General features: G+C 42.5%; 1 protein-coding gene and 1 pseudogene across 4 annotated transcripts in view; one reads left to right on the top strand and one right to left on the bottom strand.

The window, feature by feature from the left end:
* Nucleotides 1-24,515, top strand: part of KANK1 (KN motif and ankyrin repeat domains 1) — a 203,995-nt gene that overhangs the window by 19,207 nt on the left and 160,273 nt on the right. The window contains exon 1 of one of the 4 annotated variants that reach the window (XM_072959509.1): nucleotides 4,278-4,413. The exons of 1 other annotated variant lie outside the window; for it this stretch is intronic. The gene's annotated coding sequence lies outside the window, so the exon portion shown is untranslated. Of the gene's footprint in view, nucleotides 1-4,277; nucleotides 4,414-4,445; nucleotides 4,585-24,515 lie in introns of those variants that run through there. 2 more of the 4 variants (XM_072959513.1, XM_072959508.1) reach the window with 2 other exon arrangements.
* Nucleotides 23,422-23,521, bottom strand: LOC116280404 (U6 spliceosomal RNA; annotated as a pseudogene).

Raw genomic sequence — 24,515 nt, 5'->3', positions numbered from 1 at the left:
AAGATTATTCTTAGCTAAATTTCCTGACTAGGGTTACGTCCTTCAGGAACATAAAACACATATTCATACGGGGCTTCAGCTTAATGCAGACTGAACCCTAACTTACTTAAAGCGAATGAGTCAATGTGTCCTTTACCTTTCAAACAGTTGTTTCCAGGAACCAGAAGTGTGGGACTATCACATTAAAGGCTGAGATAAATTAGGTCCTCTTTTCTTTCTGGGTTTAGATAATAATTATCTTATGTGCTTTCTGATAAGAGTCAGCAACTAGATTATTTTACATTCATATCCTAAGTTTTGTAATGCTTATAACTAAATGGCAAACTAGCTTGTGAAATCTGAGTTATGAGCTTTGGGATATAGAAAAGAGCAGAGCCGGCCAAATGCTTCTCCATTTTAGTTTTCTTCAACGAGGGGAGCTGAAGCACTCTTTTGGGAGAGGAAACCACAGAGCCATTGGCAGAAGGGAAGTCTTCCAGATTGTGAGTCACAGAGTAGCATTTTGTAATATTAATAACTGTTCCTTAAAAAGAAGACTCCTTGGTGGCAGTAAAGCCTTGGGCAAGGGTGAGGGAACACACCACTTCCCTTAGTAAAATCCACAACTTTGGTGTTGGTGTTGGAAAAGGCCCTGCAGGTGGTGGATCCAGCTCTCTAGACAGCACAATTCCCCTGCCCTCCGGTTTACCTTCCCTCTGAGGGAGACTCACTCGTGCCCAGGTTTGTACACACTCCCTCTCTCACACACATGCACACGCACATGCGCGCGCACACACACACACACACATATTCTTGCCACTTTGACGACTTCCTTTTAATACTCTGGTATGAAGACAGCTAAAACCCCTTCCTTCACATCTCTGTAAAAATTTTGAGAATGACAAGAACTTTTTAAAAATCTTAATAAGTATGGTATATATCCACTGTAAAAAAAAAAAAAGTGAGGACAGGGAATGAAGAAGACTATTAGGAAGAAAATTACTTTCAGGGCCTGCCCCCATTGTGCCTGCCCCAAAGGTCTGGGGTGGCTTTGGTGACCTCTTGCCTGTGTCTTCCTTGCTCTCTCCTGATTTATCTCCTTGCGGCCATGTGCCTCATTGGGCCTGGGTCTGTGGGACACTCAGGGTGCCGGATTCTTACCTGCAGTATACCCAAGGCCCATTCTGGTCCACTTACTCTACGCGGTTTGACCCTTACTGTACCTTGAGGAAGCAGGCACAGTAGGTATTTCTTCTTTTATAGACAAGGACCTTGAGGCTCAGGGGGGTCAAAGAATTGGCTGCTGCTATTTGCACACCATTCCTAGTATGTGGCAGATGACTAATTGCATGACATGAAGGTCCACGGTGCAAGTGGGCTGCTACCTCAGAACCAGGGCAGATGCTCTTTAGCTGCGAAGTGTGTGTGACTTACGGTCATGTTCATTATTAATGTACTAGATTACCTTAACTGAATCCCAAGGGAATGGGTGCAGGATAAAATGGCTTTGACGGGAAAGGAGGGAGAGGATAAGGTTCTGAACGGGGGGATGCTGCCAGTCAGACCGTCTTCCTTATGACCACACATGTGGAGTACGGAGCCACATGCTGCCACTGGGGCTGATATTCAATAAACAAATGATATGTGTTAAAAAGGGCCTGAAGGAAATTTGCCGTGCTTTTAACAGTGGCTGTATCTAGGTGATAGAGTCATAAGTGATTGTTATTTTTTCTTTATTTTTCTTTATATGTTTCCAAATTTTTTTCCTATAATTGGCATGCATCACTTTTATAGTCTAGAAAACTGTTTGCACAAATATAGGACTATCAAGTTAAAAACGTGTGTGCTTCAAAGGACACTATGGGAGAAGATATTTACAAGTCACATATCAGATAAAGGACTTAGTATCAATTATCAGATATAAGGAAAGACCTCTTATAAAGACCAACAATAAAGAAAAACATATAACCCAATTTTAAAATGGGCAAAGGATTTGAATAGACATTTCTCCAAAGAAGATATACAAATGGCCAGTATGGATATGAAGAGATGCTCAACGTCATTAGTCATTAGGGAAATACAAATTAGAACCATGAGATAGCACTTCATACCCCCTATGATATATACAACAAAAAAGGTGGCAATCACAACTGTTAGCAAGGACTTGGAGAAATTAGAACTTTCATAATGGGAATGTAAAATAGTACAGCCACTTTGGAAAAGTGTATTAGTTCCTCAAAAAATTAATCATAGAGTTACCATAAAGCCAAGAAATCCTACTAGACATACACCCAAGAGAAATGAAAACATATGTTTACACAAAAGCTTGTACATGAATGTCTTAGCAGCATTATTCTTAAGAGCCAAGAAGTGGAAGCAATCCAAAGTGCCCATCAATGTATGAAAGGATAAACAAAATGTAGTATGAGCCATACCATGAATATTACTCAGCTATGAAAAAAAATGAAGGAATGGTATATGCTACCACACGGACAAACCCAGCAAGCAAATGTTAAGAAGCCAGACCCAAAGGCTACATGTTACATGTTTCTATTTATATGAAATGTCTGGAATAGGCAAATCCGTAGAGACAGAGAGTAGATTAATGGTTGCCTGGGGCTAAGGGTCTGGGGACTGGAGAGTGACTGCTAATGAGTATGGGTTTTTTTTTTTACTGGAGTGATGAAAGTGTTCTGGAATTAAATAGTGCATAACTGTAAATATATTCAAAATCACTAAATTATACACTTTAAGAGTAAACTTTTTTACTATGTGGATTGTATCTCAATAGGAAGATGACTAAAAATAAAGCTTCTAGGATAGATCCACTAAAAATTAAGGATCTGCCATACTTTTGATTATGTTTGACTGATTAGGTTTCATAGGTTTGAGGACCTATGAAATAAGTGTTTACTGGTTAAATGTAAGGAAGGAGAAATAAATGATGGAGGGCACTTTGTGTATGCAGGAGCCCCCTTGGGAATAAATACTCTTTTCATAGAATCATAGACATTGGGGCGGGAGGGTTAGAGAAGATCAATTGAATCCACATAGCCTGTTCTACAGTTGAAGAACCTCAGGCCAAGAAGGAGGAAAGAATTTGTTTACTGTCACCTGGTGAGCTGGCAAAGGGGCTGAGACTAAAAATGAGATTTCCTGTTCCCATATATCTTTGAGCTGCCCTCTGTTCATCCTCTTCACAGGTGGGGGCCATCAGTTTCAGGAATTTGCAGGTATGCTTTGGCTGTGAACATGTAGGGAAACATTGATCTCACAGCCTCTTCTCCCCAGAGGCCAGACTTTCGTCTTGTGAGGTTTGATGACTCTTCATTTTAACCTATTTGCAAAGACACTGTGACGTGCCCAAAGCCACCCTGGGCATGTGCTGTGCTGAAGAGCTCAGGGGAGGACGTCCCCACTCCCACACCTGGCCCTCCCGCCCCTTAAGAAAGTCAGTGATTGAAAGCTGACATTAGCTTTTCTTGTCTCGGGTACGTTTTTGTTTTGTTTTGTTTTTTTAATTTAACTAAAGTCGATCCTGCCGTCCTGTTTATTCAAACCATCTTCAATTTGAAAGAAGACTTAAATCATAGCCTCACTTGCACTCACTGAGGTTGTCCTGAATCGACTGTCCGATTTTCTAGGTCGGTTCTGAGCTCCCAGGCAGGTACTGCACCTTCTTGAGTCCCCCGAACTCCTGCACCCTTCTGGATACGCATTCTCTCCTTTCCACTGAGGACTCTGTCCTGCAGTTGAGCGGGCGCGGACGCACGGAGGACACAGGGCGGGTCCAGAGAACCGCGGGAGGCTCCTGGCTTCCCCAGAAACTGTGCCGCCCAGGCACCTGCCAGAAACCAGAGCCCGGCATGCTCCAGAGTCCCGCTCTCACCAGGGGCCAGAAAACCGACTGTCACAGAGCAATTTCTTAGCGGAGTGGAGGGAGGGGGCAGTAAAAGGCGCTAGGCGGGGGTGTTAATCGTGCCAGCCTCTCGATCCAGGTACCCCTCAGGGTCAGAGGTGTTAGAATCGAACTGACGTAAGTCTCACTGGGGATGGATTTCCCCCACTCCCTCAGGGGAAAAAGGTAAACACACATCCAGGGAAGCAGCGTGCCAGGGTGGAGGAAGCTGCTCTGCCTGCTTCTCGCAATGCAGAAGCCTGCCAGCCGGGGTGAGCCGGCGGAGGTGCGCGAAGGTGCCTCGTGGGCCTGGTGTAGTTGGAGAGGCGCGCAGGCGCACTGGGGTCTGCCCGCCGGCCGGCTACGGGGTACAAAGAGAGCGCTGCGGAGTGCCAGGGTTGCTTAAGGTCTCGGCAGCCGCCTGGGGTTTCGCAGGGCCAAGCTGTCCCTCCCGCCCCGCTCCGGGACGCAGCCACAGACGTTTTCCATCCAGAGTCTGAGGTTTGCCTGTCTTCCCCGAGTACCTCGCGCATGAGGTAGCTGCGGGGCCTGGGTGGATACTGTACGTTTCGGGGTTTAATTCTGGCGCTTGCGAGCAGGGGCCGGCTCCGCCCCCTCCGCCCCGCCCCCTCCTCTGAGGTCCGGGAGCGGCGCGTGAGGCGGCGAGCGGCCGGCTGGGCGCCGCAGGTGGGGAGAAGCGCCTGGAGGTGAGTGGAGCTGGGGACTGCGCCGCGCTCCTTTCCCCAGCGGGTTGGCGCGGTGGCGCCGGGCAACGACCCCTGCCCCGAGCCGGCCTCCTCGCCCAGCCAGGCCAGCTTGGCGCGCGCCAGGGCGCACGGCGGCTGTGGCGGTGGAGGAGGGCAGCCCCCGCGGGCTCCCGCTCCCTGGGTTACCCAGGCGGCCTCAGGGCGGGCCTAGGGACGGGGTCCGAGAGGTTGCGGCGGCCCGGTGGCCGGCCGAATTTGGCGCGCCGAGGCGGCGGGGCTCGGCGGGTCTGGAACGGGAGCGAGGCGCGCCCGGTTCGGGGCAGCTGGAAAGGCCGGGCGGGGCGGCGGGAGGGTGCGGGCGCCTGCCCAGCGGGGACGTATGGCTTTTGGGTGTCCCCGGGGCACTCTGTTAGCCCGGGAAGGGGTAGGAGAACTCTCCGACGGGTCTCTCCATAAAGTTTTTGGCTCTGCTCCGCAGGAGGGAGTGGCGGTCGACCCCTTTCTTCCTCTGTTACAGAGCGGCAGGTGGCCTCGGGTCGCCCTCAGCCGACTCCGAGATGGTTCCGCCCGGGGTTGGAGGGGCCGGGAGGTGGGGGAGGGGTGTGGGGGGCTCCGGGGCTCCGGGGCCAGTCGAACCCGGCCGGAGGTCGTGTCCAGGGAGGGTGCGAGCGCCCTTAGGCGGACTTGGTCCCTCAGCAACGCTCTCTTCCATGCCTCTTCGGCAAACACGCAGGAATCCTGCGCCTACAGCAGCTACTTCCCCATAACCATTCTAATCCACCTGGATCCGCGTGGAACTTTCCCAGGCAACTCTTCGCAGTGGGTCCTGCAAGTCAGCAAGAACTGTGCCGCACCGGGGTGACTTAAAGAAAGCTTTGGCGAGTTAACTTTAAAAATAATCTATGGCGTCCCCCAGCGCTCGCTCTCGGCACATCGTCTCCACGGAGGTTCATCTCGTCATTATTAATTAATGAAATGTTGTATCAGGACGAGAACCCTGAGACTAACAAGGAAGGTTAGTCATACAGATCTATAATTGTGCACTTTTTTGCCCTACCTTCATCCCATCCATCTCTGAGGTGGATGGAAATCAGGGCCAGTTTCCTTATTTTTAATTCATGAGTTTATTCAACTTGGTTTTTCAGTGGTCTTAGCTGTCCATCTGCTAGTTGCTCCTTTCGTTCAACTTTCTCTTTTTTCTCAAAAAAAAAAAGTTGGGCACCCCCATATTTTATTTATTTTAAAAATTGAGATAAAATAAGCTCTCATAAATTTACCCAATTAAAGCGTACCATTCAGTGTTTTTTTTTAGTATATTCACAAAGTTATGCAGTCATCCCTACTATCTAATTTCAGAACATTTTCATCACCCCCCAAAGTAACCTTGTACCCATTAAGCAGTCACTCCTCATTTACCCTTTCCCCAGCCTCCTACTCATTCTAAGGTGACGCTTTCCCAAGATAGACATTGAGTGAGAAGACTGAGAGATTATTGACTCCTTTTATTCGGTCCTTTTTCAGTTAATAGATTTGGGGAGAGGTGCTGCTGCTGAAGCAGGGGAAGAAAAATTAAGAATGGGCTGTCCGCTGGTGAGATTACAATGTCTAAGGATGGAGGAGAAGCTGCCAGTGGGGGATAATTGCCTCCTTTAAAAATACACAAATTAGGAATGCATTTTATCCCTGTAGGGCGCACAGGTGCTTCGGGGCACTTTCTGCACTTTAGATTTACCAGGACCACAAATCACTCTATTTGAGGTTCTAACTCAGAAAATGTGAGTGCTGTTTTGTGTGTATGCGTTTTGGGAGGTGTTAGAGGAGGGAAAAGGACTGCAGGTTTAAAACTAGTTTTGTTTTAAATTACCCAAACTGTCTCCAAAGAAAGAAATCACAGGCAAATGGCTACTAGAATGGATACAGTCAAGACTTGAGTTCATTTCTTTAGTACCAGCATCTGCTCCCAAATAGTCCTGTGAGCTAATGTGCTTGTGCATTAACCCCCTGGTTCCAGGAGGAAGAGGAAGACGGGAAAGGGTCTAGCTGGAGAAAATTCAGGGAATCCGAGAAAGGCTGAAAGGGAGCTGAGGTCTGTTAAAATGGAGAAGGGTGAGCAGGTTCAGAAGCAGCAAAGGGATCTCTGGAAATTACAGACACCTCACTTAGGCATTTGTTGGACTATTTGTGCATATTTTAAAAGTCACGTTTTAGTGAGCAGAGTTGAAGCTATCCAGATTACGAAACAACCACCACACTGTCTTCTGCCCTCCAATCAAATGAAGCCAAGTTGGTTTCAAATGTTACAGGATATTTTATGCCTGTTGCATGGATGGCTTGGCTTATGCATCTTTTATTTAAAATAATTTTTAAAGTTGACTGTAACATACATATAAATATTAAGTGTACAATTTGATGAACTTTCCCAAGTGAACATAAACTTATAATCAGCACTGAACTCAAGAAACAGAGCATTGCCATGTTTTTTTCCAGTCACTCTCTCCCCAGGGGTAACCATAGACTAATTTTGCCTGTCTTCGTGCTCTATATACATGGAGTCATACAGGGGTTTTTTGGTTTGTTTTTCATTTTTGTTTTTTTGGTATCTGGCTTCCTTCACTCAAAATTACGTTTGTGAGATTTAGTCATGTTGTTGCATGTGGCTGTAGTCCAGTCATTATCATGACTGTCTAATATTTCATTGGGTGACTGCACCACAGTTTGTCCATTTTAGGGTTGGTGGGCATTTGAGCAGCTTCATTTTGTCTGTGGTGAAGAGTGTGACTGTGAATATTGTACTCCATGCCTTCGTGTACCTCTGTATCCTGTGCATCCTCAGGAGTAGAACTGCTTTTAATTCCTCTCTCCTTTCAAGTAAAACTCAGTAAAAATTTCTCTAAGGTGAAGGCTGCTCCACTAACTTTCATTTAGAATAAACCAACATCAATGAACTGTAATGAATAATAATTACATTTCTCTTTTATCCAAGGCCCTGGTAGGGAATTCAGAGACTAAGATCCTCATGGGGTTCATAGAAGGTGGGGAGATGTAAAGATACGGTATTGAGTTGGAGGCAGAAGTATGGGAATATCTGATATAAATGACTTATTGGAAATGGGGGAGGGGGAATTAACACTGAGTAGAGAGGTTTGGATGATCTTTAGGGCCTTGAAGAATGTGTACAGTTGGGGATTAGAGTAAAAGACATTGCAGTTTAGGCCATAGCATTTAAAGCAAGGCAGTCCTTGTCATTGTCAGTCACGTACTTGGAGATCCAGGTGAATGGCAATTTGAGCTTATGCCCTTCTAGTGGCTCTCATGACTGCTGAGTGAGCCTTGTGATCCTTGTGGAAATATTGTAGCTCTGGACCCAGACTGGCTAGTTTGAATTTAAGTGCTGCTGCTTGCTGTGTAACCGTTCGGTTACTGAACCTCTCTGTGCCCCAATTTTCCATCTATAAAAAGGGGATAATAAAAGGCCTCCCCTCATGGGGTTATTGTGAGGATTAAATGAGTTAAAACATATAGCACGTAGAAGATTGCTTAGCACACAGTAAGTGCTAAACATGTTTGCTGTTGTTTCTTTAATTTTGAATTGTTTAAATATCTGTAGTAATATTTGTCCATATATTATAAACAACAAAGAAGGGTTTAACATGAAAACTAAAACCCATTACTCCTTTTTTATCCCAACTCAGCTACAGTCTCTTCTCAGGTGTGATAACCACAACCTATTTCTGTTTTTAGTTCTTTAGGTGATTATCATTGAACAAGTTAATGTAAATTTTAGTGGCTTAAACAATTGTTTCATGGTATTATCGGTTCTGCGGGTCAAGGATTCAGGCTGGGCTTGGCCGCTTCTGCTCCTTGTGGTGTTGACTGTGGTCTCTCTGTAGCATGAAGCTGGTGAACGCGCTGGTCTGGAGGTATCCAGGAAGGCTTTGCTTCCATGCTACGTGCCTTGGCCGGAATGGCTGGAAGACTGGGCTCAGCATTGACTGTTGACCAGAGTGCCTACAGATGGCAACTTCAGCGTGGTGGCCCCAGGAATTTGCATAACTTATATTGTCACCAGCTTCCCCTGTGTATTAATCAGGGTCTGTAGAGAAACAGGCCAATAAGGTGTGTATCTGTTTATAGAAAGATTTATGATAAGAAATTGGTTCACGCAACTGTGGAGGTTGGTGAGTCCAAAATCTGCAGTGTAGGTCGGCAGACTAGAGACCCAGGAGAGCCCGTGTTGCAGATAAAGACTAAAGGCAGTCTGCTGGAGAATTCCCTCTTGCTCAGGGAGACGAATCTTTTTTGTCCCAGTCAGGCCTTTAACTGATTGGATGAGACCCACCCACCTTATGGAGAGCAGTCTGCTTTAACCAGAGCTCACCACTTAAAATGTTAATCTCATCCCAAAACACCATCCAAGTAGACATGAAATTAACTTGAGGTATGAGTGTCTCATGTGAACCGGTGGGAAGCTTCATGCCCAACCTCAGGAGTTACATAACTTCCCTTTCACCAAACTCTGTTGGCTGGAATCAGTCACAGCGAGGTGGGGACACAGACCAGCCACTTGATGGGAAGAGTGTCAGAGAACGCCTGCAGCCTTCCTGTGCCACAGTCTACACTTGATTTCACAAATCTGACTGAGGAAGAAGTGGACTTTGTATTGCCTCCCACTTCTCTTCCTCTCCTCTCTGCCTCCCAGTATTTATTAGATATCCTATTATTTTTGTCTTATTAATTTTAGCTCTCTTTTTCCAGTTACTCTTATAATTTTAAACAAAGCATTCCGTATTTGACAAGGCCATGGAGAGGTGGAAAGCTGACATCTGTTGGAGTGCGTGTGTGTTTGGGAGGGGCAGTTAAAGAGAACAGCAGACCTGCCTTGAATGGGGGGACCTCTGATAATGAGGCTCTTATTAAAACATTGCAAGCATGTGAATTGCCTGTGAGCAGGTACTCGTTGCGAGCAGAGCAGGTGATAAAATCCGACAGTTTTTATTTCCTCTCTGGCTTCTAAACTCGGTTACCTGTTTGCCTTTTCCTTCCTTGAGCTTTGCATTTAAAGTATGGATTCTGGAAGCAAATGATGTTCTCACTGATGAAGAATCTTCAAACAGATACACTGTTGAGTTGGGTATTTGTGTGTGGATGTATGCTCCAGAAGACCCTGTCAGAAATAAGTATCCTCATGCTTCTTTCATTACAGAAGGAATCAGTTAATTGGAAACAGTTATATATTTCGGACACTGTCAGGAATCCTGTAGCTCTGTTGTCTGGTGGTTTCTTTCTTTCTTTCTTTTTTTTAAATCCATTTAGTTAATGGAATTGACTATGGAGCAATGGAGCTTAGTTTAACTCTCAGGAGGCATACTAATACCTTTTTATAATTATCTGATCCCCTGAGAAGCACATGAGAACTTCTGTTTTTGTTGGTTTATGTTTATTGCATATGCAGTTAAAACTTGTTTTGATATTTATTTTATATAATTTTTGGCTTGCTCAGAGGCAAGAATGTAAGTTTGTTGTTATCTGCATTATATTTTTGGCTACGTTTGTTTAGATTTCTGTTCATAATTCTGACTGGTTCACCCTTTGACCTTGGGCAAAAATATGAAAACATAATTAGAGCATAGATGGAAATCAAGCCTGGTTTTATCCTCCTCCCCTGTTTTTATATTCTTAACAGAGCTACTCTTCCCTGTAAAACTACCTGCTCGAGAGTGGCTGTTTTTAGGGGCTGGGATTATCCCTATTTTGTGATGCTATGACACACTTTTCTGCCAAGTGCTCCCTCATCTCTGTTTCTCAAAATAGAGCCATAGGCCCAAATTGATCATCTCCGTGTTATTACCCCTTCCATTCACTGCTCTAGCCCAAAGGGTATCCTTCTAGTATCACTGATTACTTTTGTCAGTTTTTGAATTTTGTATAGAATCACAGAGTGTGTTGTTTCTTGCGTTTGGCTTCTCTCACTCCATGTCATATTTTTAAGATTGTTCCAGGTTGTTGTATATGGCTGTGGATTGTCCACTTCCGTTGCTCTGCTATATTCCATTGTGTGAATGTACCACTGTTTAGCCATCCTGATGGAGATGTACACTGGGTTGTTTCCAGTTTGGGACCAAAACGGAGAGTGCTGTTGTAAAATTTTTTCTGCATGTTTTCTGCTGAACGTGTGTACTTGTTTCTGTTGGGTGAGTGTCTAGGAGTGAAATTGTTGGGGCATACAGTTCAGCTGTAGTAGGGACTGCCAGGGTGGTTTCAGTAATTTATGCTTCCAACAGTGTGTGTAAGTTCCAGTTGCTCCCGTTCTTATCAATGCTTCTTATTGTCTGTTGTCCTATTTTAACCATTCAGGTAAATATGTGCTATTAAATTTAATGACTGATGAAGAGGAGCACCTCAGGGCTTGTAGTTTTTAAAAATTTTATAGCAGAGTGAGAAGGAAAAGGTAGACCAGTTAAAGAATTCATTGAGACTTTATATCATTTTTTTAAACTAATCTAGCTTTTCTGTTTCTCCATGTTCTAAAATTTATTTCTTGTGAGTTTTTTTTTCTTTTAATTGGTGGGAGATGCATCTCAAGCGATTTATTACTAATGAAAATTTAAAGAATGGAAGTTTGTGAATAACCTACTGGTTCTGAGAATTAAGGTGTTCAGTATATTTAAAGGCTAAAATTTTGCTCATGCTGTCTTACTTGTTCAACTTTTCTGATTTGTTAAATCAATCTATTGATTTTTGCCATTCACTGTGACTTTTTTTTATAGGGGAATTTGCCTGTAGTTGGCCAGGAATTATATTTCCACATGAAAATGTAAAAAAAAAAAAGTAAAAGAAAATTTGAGTTCTTGGTGCATAATTTTTTAAAGGAAAAACAGGGGTTGTCAACATAGGGATAAGTTGGATATAGTGACGCTTCAGTGGCACAGCTGGAAGTTTTTGCCATTTCTTAGAAAATGAAGTGACTAGTTCTGATGAAACAATATATGGTTTGGTGGGCTTGAGTTTTTGATTTATTCTCTGTTGGCCTTTTAAAACTTCATCCTTCTGCTTCTATTTAGGGCACGAGTATGTTTTCTCAATTGTTTCTTTTTAAGGATTATGTGCTCTTTAAGAATGCAACCTGTCTTAGTGTGTGTGTGTTCCGCCTTCCCTTAAATATTACTAGGATTAGTGCTGACCAAGGGATAGACACTACTGGTCTTAAATACTTGTAAAGCATTTGTGGCTACTGTTTGGTTTCTTGGTGGCAAGATTAAGTCCTGGGTGGCATAACCTAAAGGGTCTTTGGAGAATCCAGACTTTTGACCTTGAGAGTAATAAGATTTCTCTGCCTCCAGAAACATCACATTTTGATCTCCTTTCAGAGTTATGATTCAGGAGTGGGAGGAGAGTTGACTGAATCCCTGTCAAGGAGAGGAGGTTGGGAGAGAAATGATTGACACTTGCTTACTACAACTCAAAGTATCCCAGCCCTGGCAGGGTTTTGGTAACAACTGGGAGAGGCAACTCAAATAGTTCACTACTATGAAAGTTTTTGTGTATTGTTTTAATGTTGAAGGAATTCAGGTTAGTCCTCTAATGAAGTCATGTGAACTTAACTTGTGTTCTGATGTTTTTTATTGGGGAGGGGGAGGAAAGAGAAGCCGTTGTGGTCTGAGAATTGTTCATCATGTTAGGAATGACAGCCATGGGGGTAGGGGATGCGGTGCGGAGACACTGCCTTGAGGAACACCAGAGCTTTATATGGAGCGGCCACATGGGAGGGGAGTCACTAGGTTATGCTTTGTAGGCATTCAAGAGTACTTGTTGAATGAATGTATGTAATTTCGTCAGCGGCACACTGTGGCTGTGAGATCTGCTTGAAGGTACCAATTCATCAGTTATAGTGATTTAGGTGCCCTTTGAATGGTAACCTATCCTTCAGGCAAGTAGAAGTTTCATGCTTCCATCAGTTGAAGTTCAAACATTTTGGTTGTAAAGAGATTTGTCCTAACAAGATTTGACCCCACCTGCCAGGTGTGTATCTGAGTCAGGTGTTGATTCTCCAGCTCTCCTCTCCACACACACACCTGCTTGTGTGTGTGTGTGTGAACTTAGAGCCATGACAGAACCATAGGTTATCCTCCCCAAATTCAGCGAGCTCTCTTTTTCAGGAGAGTTTAAATCAATTTTAGGCTAATAGAGAAAGAGAACTGTTTCTTTTTGTTTGTTTCTTAAGGTTTATTTTAGCCAACCTCAGGAAACAAAAGGCTACTGTTTGGAAACCAGGAAAAGCTAATTGGAATGCCTTTGTTTTCCCTTTGGTGAAATCCTTTATGCTCAAATAGTTTTTTCACACCTTCTGGAGAACCAAAGTATCACTCAGAAACAGAGGGCTACTCTGTCCAGGCTCAGTTGCTGGGAAGGGTGTGCCAGTGGTTCACCTGCTGAACTCAAGAATGAGTAAGAAGACCTACTCTTACTAATGAGCCCAGAAGGACTCAATAAAGTGGCTTTAGTACAGTGGAAAAAAATGTCACTTTCCTGCTCTGTCAAGTTTGCTAGCAAAAGGAGGAAATACTGCTTAAGGGCTTGCAGTTTATATTGTTTATGAATCATTTTCTTGGGAGCGTTCTCTTTCAAAGAAAAGGTGTTGTGAACCTCTGGCCTCACATTCAAGTTGACCAGATAACTGTGCTTGCCTGTTGACCTGATTTGAGCCCTGACTTGGAGTTGTTCTTCATGTGTTGATGTCTGTATTTTGGCCTGGGTCCCCGGCAGGGTTGGGGGTGTTGAGTCTATGGAAACTGTGCGTCACCCAAGCATCTTTTTTCTATTTGACCCTCAATGACCCAGGGAAGCTTTTCTTTTCTTGTCTCTTCCCCATTTCATAACCTTTATTTTTGGACAGGTCACAACATTGAAGGGACCTGATTCTGTTTAGGGCAGCAGTTAGGAGGTTGGCCTCTGGAACCTCAAGCCAACTGCTCCTGCCAGCCATGTGTTTCCTTTGTCTCTGTGGGTCTGAGAAGGAGGAGTAATGCAGTTGTGCCATGTGTTTAAGTGTGTCTTGGTGTGGCGGGGAGGGAAGAGGGAGGAGAGAGGTAAGATAGAGGATGGAATATCTGGGATACAGTCTTTCCTGACTGTAAGTCTCCCTGGAAAAAAGTCTCAAAAGACCTACCTTGTTTGCTTATGACCAGAGGAGCTGAGAAAAGGCTGTGATCCCCGGTGGCACACAGTGGACCAAAGAGAACCCTGGGAGCAAGTAAGAAGGTAGAAACAGGTTCAGGGACCTGGGTCCAGTAGGAAACACCAATTCCATGAAGTGCCACCACCTTTCTCCCTTCTCTGCAAGCACTAACACAATTTTAGCTGAGCCAAATCATCTTTCTCTGCTTAGACCGTGGGATAACGAGAGATACTGCACAGAGGAGCTGGGAGGATCACTGAGGAAATAGATGTGTGAGCCCTACCCAAGCTTCCTTGGAATCTGATCATTGGAGAAGCCCATTGCTCCTCCAGCCTCAGACAGGAAACTTTCACTGGCTGTTTAGGAAAATGGATTCCTGATAATTGCTGGGAAATTGTTGAGATTGGGATATTTTTCTCTGGGGGTATTGGGTTGGAGAGAGTTGAGGTATGTTCTTTGGATTGTGAACTTGTGCTCTGAACATCTCTCCGGGGAAACACTCTACAGGGCTGTTGGTTGTGTTGGGCTGTGCTGGAAGCCATGCTGTGCAACTTTTAAGGCCTGGTGGTGAAAACCATTTGCCATTTATAACAGTGTTTCCAGGGTATGATGCATAAATATACTTGATAAACTGTGGGCACACTACTGGTTAAATTGGTGATTTCTTGTATCTGAAGCTTTGAGGAAGTGAGGATAGTAACATTGTATTTATAGTCCAGGGCCTATGGAAAGACTGGGTCCCATTCAACTGGCTAGTTACCTTTCCTTAAATCTGTGTCTGTGTAGACCCAGTGGATTGGATCAATTTCTCACAGTAACATGTACTATTTTGCTTGTTCTCATGTTCATTAAAATTAAGAACTTTCACTCAGTGGTCAAATTAAGAGTCAAAAGGCAAGTCACAAAGTAGAAGATATTTGTCATAACACATATCCAACAAGCAACTTGTCCAGAATATGTAAAGAACAGCTATAAATCAATAAGAAAAATAAAACATAATTTTTAAAATGAGCAAAAGGGTTTCAAAATTATTAGTCATCAGGAAAATGCAAATTAAACTGCTATAAAATACCCATACTTACTCACCCAAATGGCTAAAATTAGAAAAAAAATCCTGATAACCAAATGGAAATATAGAAAGGCTCAAACTCCTATACACTGCTGGGGGATGTGTAAATTGGTTTAACTACTTTGGAAAGCTGTTTGGACTTATCTCTAAAACTGAACAAACATATATCCTGTGACTCAATAATTATACTCCTAGATAGGTATACCCAACAGGAATGAGTGCATATGTGCACCAGAAGTATTTGCAAGAGTATTTATAATAGAATAATAGAAACATAGTAGAATCAATACAAATATCCATGAATGGGTAAATGAACTGTGGTGTGATTATGCATGAAATACTACATAGCAATAAAAAGGACAAATGCCTGCTACACAAAACAACATGATGACTCTGATAGATATTTCACTGAGTAAAAGAAGTCAGAAATAAGTGTACATATTGTATGATTTCATTTATATGAAGTCAAAAAGGCAAAAATACTTGATGGTGATAGAAGCCAGAATAGGGCAGGGGTGGCGCAAGTATGAATTGACTGGGAAGGGGCTTAGGGGGGCACTTCTGGGGCCTGATAGTGTTCTGTGTTTTCAGTCTAGGTGCTGACGACATGGATATATTCATTTGTGGAAAAAAAATCATATGTTGTAAACTGACTATACTACAATTAAAAAATTCATCATGATAAAAATTTAAGACTTAAGTGCTTTACTGTATGTGTATTATTCTTTAATCTAAAAAGTCTATAAAGATCAAGCATTTAAAAATAAAAAGTCCAAAAAGTAAAACAAACTTAGAAGGTTTATTAGCTGCAAAGAAGAGAAACTCATTTAAACTGGCTTAAACAAACCAGCATCAACAATAAGAAATTTGACCCAAACAAACAACAGCTAACCCAATAAGGAGTTTGTTGGGAGGAATCCAGTGGAAACCCAAGCGCATGGTAGCACAGCCAGTCCTCCTGGGAACTGGGGAGTTGGGGCAGGAAGTTATGATTTCTTTTGGACACTCGGGGTAGCTTGTCTCTAGCATTTGCACCGTTCTCTGGCTTTTCTCTAGAGATTACCTTTCTCTGCCTCTGCTCCCACATGGCAGAAAATGGCAACACAGCCCTTACTTACTATGACCTTCCATTTCAAGCCTATCTCTTTTTTATACTGTATGGTTCAGTCTTTCTAGCTCTCTCTCATTCGCTACTGATCAGCTTGGCCAATGATCAGAGTAGGAACCATTCTGTGGTCCAGTCAGCTGTGGCCGGAGAGGCTGGGATCATATAGAAAACACGGAGCAGCCAAGGATGGATGGATTTCTCTAAAAAAGGGGAATGTGGGTAGGAAAATGCTTACCATCCTACCACATGTTTTCCTGCTGAGTGTCTGCTTCCTCCCTTCTTTCCCAGCCACTGTTTGGAGCAGGGAAAAGAGTCCCCCGGAAATTCTGTCTTCCCTCCTGGCCAAATCAGACTGTAATGTCTGCTTCCAAACAGGACATCTCAGCAGCTTGGCCCTAATTTATTGTTGAGTCTCCTCTAACCACAGACTAGTCTTGCAGAAGGAGCTGTCATTACCTTGTACTGGTTTGGGATTATGGAATAATTTCTCAAATGCTTGACAGTGCACACCTTCTGAGTGTAACTTTGTATCAAATTATAGGAAATATTGTTCCTAACTTAATTTGATTTAGCAATGCAAATAGCCTTTCTAGTCATGGTATTATGGGTTTGATAACCCTAGGGGAGAGAATTGTGGGCCCCCAGATTAAGGACTGTTTAAAGCAGAGTACAGCATTACCTCTCTCCTAGTCCCTTGGATAAGCTATGAATTGTCTGTACACCTTCACTTGGTTTATGCCTGAATGAAGTTTCTTAACATTGCCCTTGACCTTTTACAAGGTACCTTCTCACTGTGCCTTTTTTTCATTTGTTCCCTACCAATTGAACAGCCTCTGGATAGCACAACCTGACAGCTTAGTCCTAGTAAGTGTTCTGAGTTTCTTTGGACTTCTAGCTTGCCAAGACCTCATCACAAATTTACAAGAGGTGGTGTTGAATATTTTTCCTTCAGAAATTAATTTTTAGATCAGTTCTTGTATATTTTCAGGGTAGCTATGAGAGGAGTATTAACTTTGGACATTGTTTTTCTTTGGCTTCTGGAAAAGAATTTGAGAGATCTAGTAATTTTCGTCGAGTTCTGTTTTGATTGATCATTTGAAAAACTGTTTGCATCATCAGATCTTATATCTGTTTAGTTAAGATTTTCAGGCAGGGACTAACACGGAAAATTGAAAATGAACCTAGCCTAGACTTTTTGGGGGATGATTTCTACATCCCATAAAATCTCAGGCAGTTACATTTCCTTATTTTGCCAGGAGACTGGTGTGCCAGTTAAGTTTATAACCTTGATTCCTGTTTTATCCCCACATCAGTTAGAGGTTAATTACATGCCTGTGGAAGGGTGAGCTGTTGAACTTTATCTTCTTTGAACCTACTATTGTTCTCAACAAAGTCTTCTAAAGGTCAAACAAGTAACTTAAGTTTCTCCCTTCCCCCTAAAGCACATATTTATAAGGTGAAAACTTTAATTAGAAGAAGGCAGATGTTATTTTCAGTTTATTATATTCATTATGCAGATGGTTAACATGAAAATTCACTGGCAGTAAGACCTACATGTTCATCCACCTTTATTAGGCTGCTCTGGGTATTATTTCGTTGAGCATTAAAACATTTTTTAAAATGAAGTGTTGGTTTCATTTCTCAGCTTAGACTAGATGGAGCTTAGTGGCCTAAAACAACATATTTTAATTTCTTGTTCACATTACGTGATAGTAAGGGCTCTGCTCCATTCTCTGCTCTAGATCCAGACTGAATGAGCCACCTGAGTCTGGGACAAAATCTCCTGGGGGTCAGAAAGGAAATGATCAATTCAATCATGGCTATTAATGCTTCTGCTTATATGTTACTTCCACTCACATTCCATTTGCTGAAGCAAATCACATGGCTAAGCCTACTAACAATAGGGTAGGGAGGTATAAGTGGTTATTCCATCTGGAAGCACTACAAGTCACGTGACACAGGAGGTGTAATCCTCTTACGGGGAGAGCAGCAAGTAACTGCAACAACATTATAGTCTACAATAGTGGAAAACTGTCAGAGAAGTTTAATGGTCTGTATGCGGATTCAGAAACAGTTTTTGGAATTGATTAAATATGTATTTCAGGGTTTACCTTGAAAAGGTTTTGCTTCAGAAATCTGCCCAGATATGGAAAACTGTCTGGTTTTGGTACAGGACTGATTAATCTTTTTGAGCAGCAGAACTGTACCCACAATTTGGCAACTTTCTGCTAATTTTTCAAGGGTCTAGATCTGTACCAAATCTGTACCAGATCTATAAATCAAGAAATGACTCTTCTTACTCTTTCGACTTTTATTTCTTGATTTTCTGTATATTAGTGCTATCATATTGGTCATTGTTTTTTGTTAAATTGTCTGAATTAACATGGTCTTGGCAGTCAGTTACAGGCAGATAGTACTGTGAAGGGTAGAGATGAAGCCGTTTGGTGAAAGCAAAATTTATTAGGTCCTAGTAAATGTGGCCTGGTTTTTTTCTTTCAAAGGTGAGATTGCTGAGCTATTGCTAATATTCTTACTGGGAAATTTCTATCCTATCATCTAAAAAATGCAAAACCAGAATCCTTGAAAGGAAGACAGCAAATTATAATCATACTTACTACGAGATGTAGAACTTTAGTGCTTTGATTGGTTACTCACCATCTAATTTTTGGAGAGATTCAGAACTCTTTTTGGGGATGGGGGAATCTTGATCATTCCTTCACGTTTACCCTCACACACGTTGTGTGATGTTGGGGGCTGCCTGTTTAGGCAAGAGTCTTGGATAGTTTCTGTAATTTTTATGAGAATGCTGAAATTCCTTCTGCTTGGCTGACTTTTATAGTCGGTGGACCAGCCCTTGATTGGTGACACTGAATGCTGCACTCTGGGTTCTTCCTGAGCACTTGACCTGCCCCAGCTGTTAGTGAAAACAGAGCAATAGGGCTCATTCGTGAAATTCTGAAGGATCTTACATACCAATTCCATCAGAATATTGGATACTTGGAATGTTTTACTTTTCTTTTCCTTCTGATTTCCTTTAATTAAATTTCTTTTCATTGAGCATGTATTATGTTCTCAGCTTACATTATTGAGGGATAGTAAAGAGTTTAAGAAACACCCACAGGAAACGATCACACACTGCTGCCCCTTTTGTGTCTCTCTGCAGCCCTTTTTTGAGGAAACATTAGAAGCGCTGCCCTAAGCCTCCATGTCAGGCAGTGCTAGGACATTTCCTTGAAAAATACTTGCTTGAACATTGTGAATGATTTCTTTATTGCTTTGGTCAAGTTTATATTCCACTGTTAAACTATGTAGAACTTCATGATAGTCATTTTTGCTAACTGGTGTAGGCCTCATTTACTATTCCATTATACTTTCCCTTGTTCTGAGTTTAATTTTTTTTTTTTTTACTGTTTTTAAAATAAATGTGCATTAGTCTAGTTTTGAAAGTTGCCTGAAGCCCTTTTTGGAACAAGGTTGTATATAAACACATATATTATGCTTACTTGGTGCATGTAAAAATTTTAAGAGGGTCCTGCTTATATGAAGTACCCAGAGAGAGAAACAGGGAGGTAGGGGTGGGGCGAGAGGGAGAACACTCTTCTCTGTACCCTTTGTCTCTTTTATTGTTCTCACAAGCAGATGTGTGTGCTCCAGGGATTACTGGGGTCTCTGTCCCTTGTACTCAGACTCAGGTCAAGAGACTATTTCTGGCCCCTTGCTAATGAGGAAGGGGCTCCTGGTGTGCCATGGGATCTGCTCTCCAGGCCCAGGACCGAGAGTGGGATTAAACTGGCAGAAGGTAAACAGTATAATGGGCACTTGTGCAGGGACGGATCAGGAGGGGGCTGCACACTAATTTGGAGGGTTGAAGTTGGTATTTCCTAACGAGCTACTCTGGCATCTAACCCAGCTCATTCTCTAAACTCTGATATTCTCCTTGGGCTAGTAGTGCCTGTCTGCCTGTGCTCCCTTGACCTCCAGCCTCTGCCCTGCCCTGGCTTGTCCTTCCCCGTCCCCCACCCTCTTGGTGTGGACAGATCGTGGGAATCAAGCCAGAGTTGGCCAAAAGCTAAATGTGTGGGCTGCTGTGCTGTAACTTCCCTGTGCCTTCCCTGAACTCAGACTTGATGTTATTAGCCCTTTTGCTGTTATTGATGGATAATACAAAGCATGATCGTGTTAGACTTTTTCTGCACCTGCTGATTCTCCTCCTGGCTCACTCATTCCTCCTCCTCAGTTTCCTTTGCTAGTCCTTCATATCTGTGAATTCTTTTCTGGCAGGGGGCGGGCCTTGGGCTCCATCCTTGATCCTTTCTGTAGACACCCACCCCCTTGGTGTTCTCATCCAGTCTCATGGCTTTAGGTACTGTTGATATTCCAGTTATTCTCACATGTACTTCTCCAGCTCTGACTTCTTTTCCTAACTCCACACTTGTATGTCCAACTACCTCCTTGTATCCTCACCTGGATGTCTGGGAGCCACGTCAGGCTCAGCAGAGCTGAAACAGAATTCCTGGTTTCCCTCCAAACTCATTCTTCTGCAGTCTTCTCTATCTTGATAGATGGGAAAACCCCCAAACTGTGGCCCTTCTCTCCTGCCTCTCACACTTCACCTGGACTCCATTAGCAAATCCTGTTGCCTCTACCTTAGAAATGCCCAGCTTTCCCCCCTTTCCACTGCAACCATCCTGTCTCACTCAGATGACTGCAAGAACCTCTTAACTGGTCTCCCTGCTTCTGCCTTTACAGTCCATTCTCAACAGTGGTCCTTTAAGAACAGAAGTCAGATGGTGACACTACTCTGCTCAAACCCTCTCTTGGCCTCCTGTTTCTATAAGGGGAAACATTTTTACAGTAAACCCCATGACTTTCTTGACCCGATCAGTCTGTTGATACTCTCTAGCTTCCTCTCCTGTGCTTGGCAGCACTGGCCGCTTGCTCTTCCTCAAGCATGCATGCCTGTGTGCTTCCCCTCAGGGCCTTTGCACGGGCTGCTTGTGTCTGAAGTGTTCTTCTCATCTCCACACTTGTTCATGCTGAGTCCTTGCTAAGCTGTCACCAATTTAAGACCTTAACTGTCTATTCAGAATTATAATCTGCCTTCTTCTGTTTCCCCCTTGCCCAGCTCTTTTTTTCTCCACAGTACGAGGACACATGTCATTTACCTACTATGTTTATTGTCCATCTACTCCAGTAGAATATGGGCTTCCCTAAGGCAGGGATCTTTATCTGGGATGTTGGCTGATAAATATCAAGCTTCTAGAATGTAGAAGACACTTGATAGGTATTTGTTGTTGAATAAGCTACTGATGAGGATTTGCTGAGCCGTCAGACTCCCTTCTAGGAGGAAGTGTATGTTTAAGTTCACATTTAGAAAAACATTTTACAGTATTTCTCTGATGAACAGGGACCTTTTCCCCCCTGAGTCCTGAGAGTCGTATACCTCATCCCGTTTCCTTTTCTGCTTTGGCTACCAGGATGCCAGGAACTAAGTTTTATGCTCAGCTGTGATAGTGCTTCAATATTTGGGTGAAATAATACAATCCTTCCCTTCTTTTCCCCTCTCCCCAGCCTTCATTTGATGAAAAGTTGTTCTGTAGTTCTTTCTGTTTATTTTAGACAAGGACTACCTGTACCTTTTGTTGTTAGACCCTTCAAGTAAACTTTGAGGGTGAATGGTTTATAAAAATTCATATCCACTCTACAAAGAGAAGTCATAGCTTACTAAAGAGATTTGTTTGTCTTCACTTATTGCTGGGTTTTTTTGTTTGTTTTGTTTTGTTTTGTTTTGTTTTTTGAGCTTCAGCCAGGTCAGCACCATTGTTTCAGGTAGTATGCCACTTACTGGTTTGATCAGCGTTCTGAGACAGCAGTTTTGGATGTGCTTTCTCTCCGTAGGCTTTTATTTGGTTGAGTTACTCTTATACTAGTATTAGTATACTTGTAAACTAGCATTGTCTACTTGTTTGGCCAGTCAATTTCAAACTCTTGCTTCTTAGATCCAGGGACCCTAATTTCTGACAGAGTGTCCCTCGAAGAATTTCTTTCCACATTTCAATAAAAGGAGTTGTTGGCTAAAACTGGAAAGGATTAAATTAATGGCAGGGTGTTCAGTCTGGACACATAACTGATGTCCCAGTGTGCGCTTTTCAAATGGGAGTAGTTTGAGGGGGTATCCAAAATCAAAGGGCTAAATATCTTCCTGGAACCTCAATTTTGCTTGCAATTTTTTGAGAAATGTCTTTTGAATTTGGGCAACCTCGGAAATTCTGTCACGAAGATGCTTACAAAAAAATATACAGAAATCCGTATTTCTGAGTTGGCCAGTTGGAGTTCATGATTTTGGTAAGTGTTGTCCTTTGATTTAAGCAGCATATGGTGATATTAGCAAGGTGGTCCAGGAGAGTAAGTCACAAAGGCTTGTGTTAATGTCCCTGCTCCCAGGACTGCTGTTTATGCATTAGAACTGGAGATGAGGATTTCACAGTGACTCCTTAGAAACCACACAACTAGTTTTTTAACAAACTGAATTTGCCACCCACAGGATCAGTAGTCTCAGTTGGTTTTAAAATCTGATTACCTAAAGTCATTGGTTCTTCCAAATTAGTTCAATTTCCTGTTCACGTTGCTTTTAATCAAGTTCTGTGTACAAACCCACACATATCCCTAAACTTTGCCTCTTATGACTAAGGTAATGGAAAACACAACAGTATGAGGAATTCTGATTTTATCTTGTGATCTCAGTCACTTTAAAATGATAAAAATTGCAGAGTGAATGAGAAAACCTGAAAAATCCCGAACTCTTCAAGGAACGTGACCATCCTGGCATTGTATGTGAAGGCGTTGCTCCTCATGAGTGGGCCAGCGAGGTGAAGCCTGTGTCCCCAGCCCTCAGGTAGGCAGTGCCAGCACTAGAATCCTAAAAAACACAGACTGCATTTTAGTGCTGTTTGAAATATGGGTTTTTATTATGTTGGCATTGCAAATTAGCTTGTCATTAATTCTCATGTGTAAAAAATATTGAATATCATATGGCTCTATGAAAAAGGTTAACCACGTTTTACATGTGTGTTTGTATTCTTCAAAACAGTCAGGTGGTTCTGCAAGGCCTGTAAATGAAAACAGCACCTCTCTACCCCACCTTCCCCCCCTGATTCCTTCCCCTTAGAGGAAACTACTTACATACCTCTTTTTCTTCTAATGTTGTTGCACCATAAGAAAATACTGATATTTGACTGATTTAGACCTATGAAAATGGCAGGGATTTTTTTGTTTGTTTTAATTGAAGTGTAGTCAGTTTACTTACAATGTTGTGTCAATTTCTGGTGCACAGCATGTTTCAGCCATACATATGTGTACATATATTCCTTTTCATAGTCTTTTTTATTATAGGTTACTGCCAGATATTGAATATAGGTCCCTGTGCTATACAAAACTTGATGTTGATTTATTTTATGTATAGTAGCTAGTATATGCAAATCTTGAAAAAATATGGACTGCTTCATGAATTTTTGTGTCATCCTTGTGGAGGGACCATGCTCTCCTCTGTATGGTTCCAGTTTTAGTATATGTGCTGCCAAAGCAAGTGTAAGGGCAGTATTTTTAGAAAACATGATTATACTGTCATTTCTCAATTTTCTAAAATCCAAATTTGGACATTATTTCCTTTCTTCACACTGTGGAAGATGAGATTATAACTCTTACAACTACTCCCAACACTCTTTTCTAAAATTCTCCTAGTGTAAATAAAGTTTTAAATTTTGATTAGTATATATGGGAGTCATTCTCAGCTGAGACATGTAATTTAAATGACATTTCCTTACTCATACAGCTTTTCCTTACCCAGAGTTAAGAACTGGTTTGTTTGTTGACCTTATGTACCTCTCACTGATCCACCCCCAAATTGAAGCCCAGCCTCCCTCTGTTTGTGTTTGAAAACCTTGGGGTAGCTGTCTGTTTGATCGTTTCCTCCTGAAGGCATCCTCTGTGAAGTGTCCCCATCAACCCAGACATGCCCTTCATGTCTCTTTCCTGGATTCCATGGATCACCTTTCCTGGTGGTCTCTCTTGGTCCCTTATCTTGGTATAGGGCACTGGCCATCAGCTTCTGAGAAAAGGGTACACAGGGGATACAGTTATACAGTTTCTTGAGATTTGACATGTCTAAGTTGTACCCCCAACCCCCGCCACACACTCTTGATAATTTAAACATACAATTCTAGGTTGGAAATCTTTTCCTTCAGAACTTTGGTAAGGTTGCTTCCTAAATTTCTAACCTTTTATGAAAGCTGGAACTTTCCCCTCTTCTTCTCTTTGAAAGCTTTTAGTATCTTTTATTTGTCCCAAGTATTCTAATTGATCTGTTTTCATTGACTTTTCTGGACACAGAATGACCTTCCCAATATAGAAGCTTACGTTTTTCAGTTATTGGAAAATTTCTTGAATTACTTTGATCACTCTCTTCTTTTGCTTGAATTCCTGTTTTCAAACGTTGATCCTTCTGGACCAATCTTCTGATTTTCTTACCTTTTTCTCTTCTGCTTTCTAGGTGTCTGTCTTTTTATTCAATTTTGGGGTGA

This window comes from Vicugna pacos, chromosome 4 (genome assembly GCF_048564905.1).
Source record: "Vicugna pacos chromosome 4, VicPac4, whole genome shotgun sequence".
In the NCBI taxonomy this organism is placed as follows: domain Eukaryota; kingdom Metazoa; phylum Chordata; class Mammalia; order Artiodactyla; family Camelidae; genus Vicugna; species Vicugna pacos.
This window is presented reverse-complemented; position numbering and strand designations above follow the sequence as displayed.